Raw genomic sequence first — 9,392 nt, forward strand, 5'->3', positions numbered from 1 at the left:
TAACAGCCTACTTGCTGGCTTCAGATATTAATAAGAGGAAAGGGAATCGAGAGATCAAGGTGTCTTTGGGTGGGAAGTCCTGAAAGGGGACAAGGACAGTCCTCTCTGTAACCGCCCATGCCACCGTTTGACTTAGTGCTGGTCCCGGTGCAGTGGTATGTAGAGAAGCTTCATTAAGTCATGTCACTTCCCAACCAAGGTTGTCAAGAGCTGGCGTGCCTTCTCCATCTTAATCTTCCCATTCGGGGCCTCATGACACAACGGTGTGAGGTAGTGGAGCCTCCAGAGATAGAAGCCACTTCGATGGACATTTTGCTTGTTTGCAATTTTTAATATTGTAAACAATGCTGCAATTCATTGGTTATATTCCCAGATCTCTTTTTATATATGTTATCTCCTTAAGTAAATTCCTCAAGATCTACATGGGGACAATTGAGATACCTATACCTAATTTGAGAAAACCTCTGATTTTGCCCCTATTTCTGAACAGATGATTTTCTAGCCTCTGTTTGCTAAGATAGTAATTAATAGTGATCTGGGCACCGGCACAAAAGGAAGACTCCACTCTTCCATTTGTTTATCTATTCCAGAGGCTTCGAGTAAGGGAGAAGAACGTAAGGGCAAAAAAACTCACCAGATTTGATCACAGATTAATCCAGTACATTTTGAAGTGAATTTCTCCCTGTACTCAGCAATATTCTCAGCTTCCTTTCAGTCAGCTGTTCAGGTTGGATCTGTTTTAACTAAGTTATTAAAATTAAGTCTCTAATTGTTTATTATTCTATTCATTTCACCTTTTAAGTCTAACCGTTTTGTTGCAATACTTGCTATTTATTTCTTTTCAGCATTTATAAATGTAATTATGATTCTAGCACCTTTACAAGAACTCTTTAGCTCATCAGAGTCATGAGTCATTTAACACATTCGTCCAAACTCTGTGAGTTTAAAGGTCTTGGCCTCCTAAATTTATATGATTTTTACAATTTTTAATTTGTACCGTAGTCTAGAAATCCCAAGAAGAAAAATAAAGGAGATGAATGAATTTGTTCAGAAAAACATTTCAGAAATAAGAATCCCAACATTAATATTTATTTTGCACTAAACTAAACATGAATCTAGATTTAGGGATGGTTCACTGCTTATCTAATTAAGCTAATGTTACAGAACTATGGAATCATGAGTCTGCAAATGAAAAGAAATGGAGCTACTGAATCAAATTTAGAGTTAATGAGCCTTTCAGGCTTCATCATGTTAAACAATATAGTCCATTATTATATGTATTTGTAGTAGTTAAAAGTCAGAAAATATGCAATACATTGATGAACACACTGGGGACCAAGTAGCCTGTAATTTCTGTCATTTTGAGGAATTTTATCATGTAGATGACATTTACTCCATATCTGGGAGCACCTGTAGATGATTTTTTTTTTTATTGTGATATGAATCACCATATAATGCTTGAGTGGCCGAAGGTTGCTTCTAGATTATCAGAGCTGTCAAAATCCATTTTACACAACAGATTGAAAAAATAATAAAAAGCAACTCCCTTAATTCAAACTTGTTATTTCTATTATTGTGATATAACTCCCAATCTGCTTAGGAAAGTGAAATCTATAAGGGTTATTTTTTCCTCTGTAAAAGACAGTCTATTACCACCAAGACAGTAAAAAACGACTCTAATTTTTTTTCCCAAGAGAAAGTCATACGTTTATTTTGATTTCCACATTTGTATATCCGTGGTAGTGGGAGTTTGGGGTAAGCTTCCATACAGGGATATTAAAACAGTCAGTAAGTAATCTCATTTTGGGAATGGCCATAGGAAAGAGATGGCAAATCACCTCACGTGTCAACTGGCTTCAGGGTATTCCAGAGAATCATCAAACATTCACTCTTGCTAGAGCCCGATGGTTGAGTGGGGGCGTCAAAAGGACAGAAATATCTTCACTTTGGCTCCCTCTACCCAGTCTGATACGTTTGTTTCTAAGATACAGAACATCGAGGCTGATTTTCAGTCCATCGCATTCATTAATGTATAGTATGAACCACGCACTTGTGCTAGAAGCTGAGAAAGACAAAGAAGAATGAGATATGAACCATCAAGAAAGCAACAGTTTCCTGGAGAAGATAAAAATACAGACATGTGATTTTGATATAGTTGTGTAAACGTTGTGATAAGTATGTGCATGATCTGTTTAAGACGCAAGGAGAAGGAGCCTCCAGTACGAGGCTGCAAGACTGGCTTGTGGAAGGGAAGCTTTTAAGAGGAGGACTCCACCTTCCCTCCAGCCCACCCAAGTAGCAGAACCAGGACTCGACTCTAGATCTTCTTATGCCATCAGTGCTCTTTTGACTAACAAAGATGCCTCTTGGGAGATGTTATCCTTCTGTGAATGAAAAAAGAGTTATAGAGTAAACTTGACAAGCTCAGTGGGGCCACCTGGCAGGCCTGACAAGCCCAGTGACTGAAAGTAACCACACAAGATAGTTTGATTACAAATTCCTAACTGGGCAGGTCATGGCAGGTAGTCAGGTCCCAGAGGCCTATAGCTTCCTTAGTAAAGGCCAATGTTTACCTTAAGTGGGTCCTGCCCATTGTTCTTATGCATCTAGGATAACGTATGTAGATGAAAAAAGGGGTTCTATGGAAAGTAATCTCACAGGGTGATCTGATCGTAAATTCCTAACTGGGCTGGTCAGGGTGACTAGGCCCACCCCAGGCACATAGCTTTGCAGTAAAAGGTTTATCTTTGCCTTAAGCAAGCTCTGTCCATTGTTTCTATGCATCTAGGTTCACACATCATTGAAATTTTTTATTATGTGCTTATTCATTTTCTTTGTACACATGCTGTATCTTTATCGTAAAAAGTGCAAATACACAGATAAGCAAAACGAGTCAAGCACTGAGTACTGTAAAAACATTTCAAACATTCCCCACAACAATCCTCCAGGATAGGTATTGTTTACTCCATTTGACAGAAGAGAAAACTGAGGAACAGTGTCCACCTGACCAAATTTTGGGCACAAAGACGTACATGGAAGTGTCTGGACAACTTCTAGTTCCCTTCTTTAAGAGACAGTCAGCATGTACTGTTTGGGCCTCTTCTTATTTGTCCCCTCCTCCATCCTGCGGTCTGTCCTGCAGATGACACCATACTAGAACACGAGGTTGGGACTAAGCACAACAGAGCCATGAGACAGAAGTCCAAGTGTCAACATCATAGGGTGCCACACCAGCCCTCATCCCACCTCCTTTCCTTAAGAGACAAACACATCTCTATTTTGTTAAGTCACCGTTATTTTCGAGGTTTTCTGTTACTTGCAACTGATCTTAACTCTGGAATCATAAGTGAGTTGGAACCAGAGCATGTGCTACCAACATGCAGGAGGTGGTTACGTGGTAGAGGGCAAGAAATCGGACATCATTGCCTCATTCTTCCTTTGACTAACACCTAGTCTTTTTTCCACTTTCATTAACGCCACTTTCTCCAAGAAAGATCATGACCCTTATTTGATTCAGCGGTCCCTATTGTATCTTGAAAGGCAGATGATAAGCTGACAGAAGCCATGGGGTTGAGGGGGAATTGGAAGAGAAACTGGAGAATGTTGGTGGCTGACTTTTCTACCTTCTTGCCATAGCGATGTCTCACTCAAGAGAGACGAACCTGGGCCAGAGAGATCCAGCAGTCAATTCAGAAGGGACTACAAGTCCGCAAAGGATAGCATTTTCTGCCCGGAATCTGCAATCTGAGTTGTCTCAGGGGCTACCTAGGACTCTATATGAGAAAAAACAAACAAACGAAAAACACCTTTGTACCCCCACGTGGAGCAGTTATAAGCAATAACTCTCGAATGGCAGCTTTAGCAGGAGGCAACTCTTGCCGCACGTCCTTTTCAATCACCTTCTGCTCAGAATTTTCTGCCGGATGATGGAAGCCAGCCCAGGGGCGAAAGATCCAGGTTAAGCTGATTGTTTCAGAAATTGATTGTTTCAGAAGTCCTCAAGTGGTGGAAATCAAACTGAGAGAAGGGAACGGACAGAAGACTGAAGGTAGGGATGAAAACTTCAGCGTCTTCAGGCGATACAGGTAGTCTGGCTGGAGTCAAGGGCTGAGTTGTGCAGCCCTGGGAAACGGCTTCATCTCTGCATCCAGCACACATGCCCTGAGCTCCTATTATTTAGCTGGGCACTGTTCTCTGGCTGGGGACAACATAGCCAAAAATGAACAAAGAAGGTCTTTGCTGTCTTGGGTCTTAGATTCTAGTGAGAGGAAAGAGATAATTATCAAGTTAATGATAAATTAACAAGGTTTCAGATAGTGGAAAATGGTGAGAAACGAAAATAGAGTGACAGAGCGTCATCGGTGGTCATAAAATCCAAGGAAAAGTTCAGATTCTACATTATTTCTAAAATCCTTCTGAGTGAATCACTGGGGGGGTTTATGGGAGCCTAATAGAGCGCAACTCTGTTTCCCACTTGAACTCAGAATCAACTGAGAGCTAAAGCAAAGGCGTCCAAGCTTTGACTTAGCACGTCAGACATATTACCGAGAAAAGCAAAATTTGAGTCCATGGCTTGGCCCATTGCAAAAACGAGCTTTGAAACACTAAACCTCAGGATAAGACAAATTTTCCCATCCAGTCTCTGGCAGTACTATTTTGTCTACTTATAAGCAAACTATAATTTAAGAACTCAATTTAACAGTAAAGCACCAAGCAGTTAAAAATATGATGAAAAAGAACCTTCACCACACTCAAGACTATGAGTTATATTTTTAGATCATAAGGAATCTCATTTATATTTCTTCATCTTTTATCTCGATAACAAGCAAAATTGTTCATTCAGTGCCTTTCATTCTCAACATTTTATGTAGCTAGCTCAAAGCTTTTAGATCTTTCGAGTGTTCTTTGCTAAACACACTCATGTCTGCTCCTTTTAAGTCAAGGATCAATAAAAAATTCAAGATGTAAAAAGTTTAATTCTATAATATCATCAGTAACAATCTATAGTTACATATGGAACCAAGAATATCTCAAAAGTGGTAGCATCCTGGATTTCTTAGGATTGTTGTACACAATCCTACGAAAAGGAAAATAACAACTCTCACTTTAAAATGTGTTTCTGATTCTTTCCAGTGAACCCGCTATCAAGATGGAAAACTCCAGTCTTGGCTCTTTGCTGCTCCATCTCGATGCATCCTAAACCCAAGTCCATGTTTCTGCTAAGGATGGTAGGGTCTGGAAGGATGGTAGGGTCTGGGAGCATGCCAGAATTACAAACAAGGTATGCTGGTGTGGAATTAACCTTGACCTCCCCCATCCCCTTTCTCTCTTGTGATATGGCCTTGAATGCACATTAATATCAGGGTAGAAACCACAGCACAGGGCATTTCAGTGTCTTGGAATGTCACCCCTTCCTAGGAAGCCAATTTTTCTTTAAGAGCATTTACGCAATCTAGATGCAAACACTAACATTCTTTTTCCTGGGCATGTTATTTCTCATGCTCAGTTCTTGTTCTGTTTTCTCTGACATTATAGAAGAAAATTAATGGAACAGAATAAATTAAGCGCCCTGGTGCTTTATCATCTTAACCATTCAGCAAATCTAATTGATAACTTGGGGTGGTGATCAGGAGACACTTGCTGATAACTCCTTTACGGCAAGGGGCTTTTTGTTCGTTTTTGTTTTCTTTTGTGTTCTATTTACCATAAAGAACCTTATACTGTCATGGTGCCGTATAAACAACAAATACGATAACAAATATGATAATTAAATGTTTGGGGAGAAATGACAACTTTACACTTTTCAAATTAAACTGCAACATTTTGTCCCCAAATATGTATAGGACTGATAAATCTGGTCATTTGATTAGAAGAAATAAACAAAAAAATCTCTAGGTTTCGTGAAAAATTCTGGACTATTTATAACATTGAAAAGAAGTATTTGGGAAGGTTGCAGAAATTCTCTTCTTGGGGGTGTCTAAAATAAGATTAGGGCTATACTTATACAGAATATTTTCTCTATGTTTATTGTAGTCTCTGTGTGTGTGTGTATGTGCATGCGCGTGTGTGTGTGTGTGTGTGTGTGTGTGTGTGTAAGAGAGAGAGATTGGGAAAGACAGAGAAGAAGAGAGGAAGCACACACATACGTGCACATGTTGCATTCTCTAGAGCTGAATTAATAATGCTAATATATCGGAGGCTTTCTATTTATTTTAAGATCCAAAGCTTAAGGATCCAAAGCTCGTATTGAGGTTAAAATTGGTAATTTTCCAAATAAGTAGTTAAATGAGTAATCTTTGTGCCTCAGATTCAAAGGAGTTAATTTCTCTTCTATCCTCTTTATTTTTTTTCCATGCGAGAGAAGTGTCAAAAAGAATAACTTCCGTAGAAAGTTTAGGGCAAATAGTAGGGGCCACTTCTCAAATGCTCACAATTATTGAGGGGCCTACTTGTCACTCACATACTGTCTTTAGCTTAAAGAAGATGAACTCCTTGGGATTCATGGGGGAGGGAGAAGGTGCAGACGGCCAAAGACTAGAGGTACGGTCAAAGTTTTGAACTTGTACTGACGAGGGCCAGGGCATGTCGAATTCACGTAGAAGCTAGTTTAGGTTTTCTGACTTCTTCTTAACGTCAAGTTTGATATACTTCAGGTTCAATTATGTGTTTTTGCAGTCTAAGTATTCCTGCAAAGTTGAGTATTCCCCCCCTGGAACGCTGGCCCACTCTTTGACTAACACCAAATCATTTTTTAGGTCTGAGTTCAATGCCACTTTTTCTGTAAGGAGACCTCTAAATTTAGACCTCTAAATTAGGGTCCTCTTTTATTTTTCTTTCTTAGCAACCTGTTCCTTTCCTTTGGAAAAATAAATATACAGGAAAATAATGTATAATTTATATATTATGGTCCCTTATTTGTTAGACGTTTCTCTCCCACAGTTGACTGCATGCGCTTGCAGGGCAGGCACTGGATCTGGACAGTATAAGTCTAGATGGTAGACAGCCAATTGATATTTCCCGAGTAAACGAATCCATCAATATTGCCTCACTTTCTCACGTTCTTTTTCTCATCTCCAATTAACCTTATCAGTTTAGGTTAAGAATTTTAAAATTCTTCTTTTGTTGTCAAGGAGATTTAATGTTTAAAAGATTTCAATGGTGATTTGTTTTGCAAAGAAAAAGAGTCATTTGATTGGGTAAATATTCCATATTCTTTTAAAGGTTAAGTTTACTTTCTCACAAATACTCCCTTGTTTATGGGGTTTGCACTGCTGGGGCTGTGTTCTTTCACACCTGCCTAAACCACTCATATTTCAGTAAAGGAAACGTTCACCTTTTGCCACTCGCAGAGCCAGAGGAGATTTGAGGAGATTTGTATCCTTTTGCTTGTGGATGGCCACAGGAAGTAACTCTGTCCTCGTAACTTCTGGACACACAGTAGCTGTCAAGCCAGAGCCCCTCTAGCTGCTGCTCAGTCCTTGTGCCATTGCAAGCCCAGGAGCAAGATGAAGCAGGTTAATTAGTACTAATTACCCTTGAGCTGTCAGGTCCCCTCTTAGTGTGTCAGAATATAATGAAATCTACCACAGTTTGCCCAACTACTCAGAAGGGTGGGGCTCCACAACCCGCATGCACTCACTGACACTTTTCCCCGGGAAACAAAACACATCAGAGTAAACAAAGCAAAAACCTTGGCTCTGCTGTCACCTCTGGTGACCATCCAATTTGTCTTTTCCCTCTTATTCGTAAGTATCTCCAATAATTCACTACCTATTTAGAATGCATTGTGCTCTGAACAACAGGCTGTCTGACTGATTGTTTAAACAGGAGGAGATGGTTTTTCTCACATAGCAAGTCCAGACGTGGGTGGATGGCGACGTTTGCTCAGTGGCGCACAAAGTCGGCATGTTGGGTTGGTGTCTGTGCGTCTCATGGCTGTCAGAGGACTGACGCAGCTCCCAGCAGCCTTTGCTCATGCATTCGGGTTCACAGGCAGGTAGTCTTACTCCTCACTTCCATCTCTCTTAGCCGGGAGAGAGAAACCTTCTTTATGAGTTTCCCAGCTTCCTTTACTTTCCCTTACATTTCACTGGCCAGGACTAAGTTAGACGGCTGATCCAGCTGGGAAAAAACAATGAGCTATAGATTGTCCACCCCCTACGGGAGGTGACAGAGAATGGAGAAGGGGATTGGAGATGGTTTTTGAATTAGGCACATAAGAGTCCTTAGTAGATCCTAATGTGGGATTCTGCTCAACCCTTTGCAATGTCCTTTATTACAGAACCAGAGCTGTGTTCTTGGTGGTGACATTCTCCTCATACCTTAAGAGGTTCCTTCTTTGTTTGGTGCCATATCTCCCATCTGAACCTTCTCCTTCTTTTTTTTTAGGCGAGGCAACCCTTGGTTGACCTCACAGATTGCAAGGACCTTGTCATCTTACAATCCCTTATTTTTTATTTTTTTTTTTTATGTCTACAGCACCTGGTCTTCCTAGGTGGTCTCCCATCCAAGTACTAACCAGGCCCGACCCTGCTTAGCTTCCGAGATCAGATGGGATCGTGCTTGTTCAGGGTAGTACGGCCATAGACTCATCTGAACTTTCATTTAAAAAGTTTTCAGCAAATCACAGGTTTATGTGGTAGATTAAGCATGCTAGCAGAACACATACTATTTTAAAAAGATCATGTTTTTCTTTTTATTTTCAAATGTTTTTCTCCCTCACCCCCACTAGGGTATTGTTTTCTTTTTCCTGTGGACTTTTCTCGTGCGCTGCAATTCTTAGAGTAATAAATGTAGAAGTTCATACTAGATTGTAGTACATTTATTATTTACATAAAGTAAGATTGGTAATTTCATGATTTGGAATAGTCAACAGAAGTATTACGGTGAACTTCTCTATATTACTTATTTTTTGAAAAGGTAATATGAGATAGAAGCTCCCTTCACCCCAGACTTTCCAAAGTACACAGTTTAATCAAAACCTGTCCATACTATAGAGATTATCATAGACTAATAACTCACCACTCTTGGGTTTAATCACCAACTCTTGTCACATAAACTGCTGCTGAATTCTTTTCTGCCTTTGGCATCTTAAGTCACTGGGTGCCCCTGAAGGATGAGTAGATTTACATTTAATTTAACCAAAAATGAAAAGAAAAAAATGAACAAATATTCTCGGTAGTCGTTGGTGATTCAGTATGTAATGCTATAAAGTTACGTAATGTACTAACCTTTTACGTGAAAGAGAGAAAACAGAATGTGTATAATCTTCCTATAATTGTGATTAGCTGCAGAAATTGATTGACTTGAACTGTTTAAGGTTTTTTCATCTGTGTATAATTAACAATAAATGAAACCTGCAAGCTGAACAATTTTTTGAAGTTTATTTAATT

The 9,392-nt window shown here is 39.7% G+C and overlaps 1 non-coding gene across 1 annotated transcript; it reads right to left on the reverse strand.

The window, feature by feature from the left end:
- Positions 1 to 8,469: 8,469 nt before the first annotated feature.
- Positions 8,470 to 8,588, reverse strand: LOC112475095. Its single transcript, XR_003044580.1, has one exon. It is a non-coding gene; the product is annotated as a 5S ribosomal RNA (ribosomal RNA).
- Between the last annotated feature and the right edge of the window lie 804 nt (positions 8,589 to 9,392).

Source organism: Pteropus alecto, unplaced genomic scaffold, assembly GCF_000325575.1.
Source record: "Pteropus alecto unplaced genomic scaffold, ASM32557v1 scaffold50, whole genome shotgun sequence".
Classification (NCBI taxonomy): domain Eukaryota; kingdom Metazoa; phylum Chordata; class Mammalia; order Chiroptera; family Pteropodidae; genus Pteropus; species Pteropus alecto.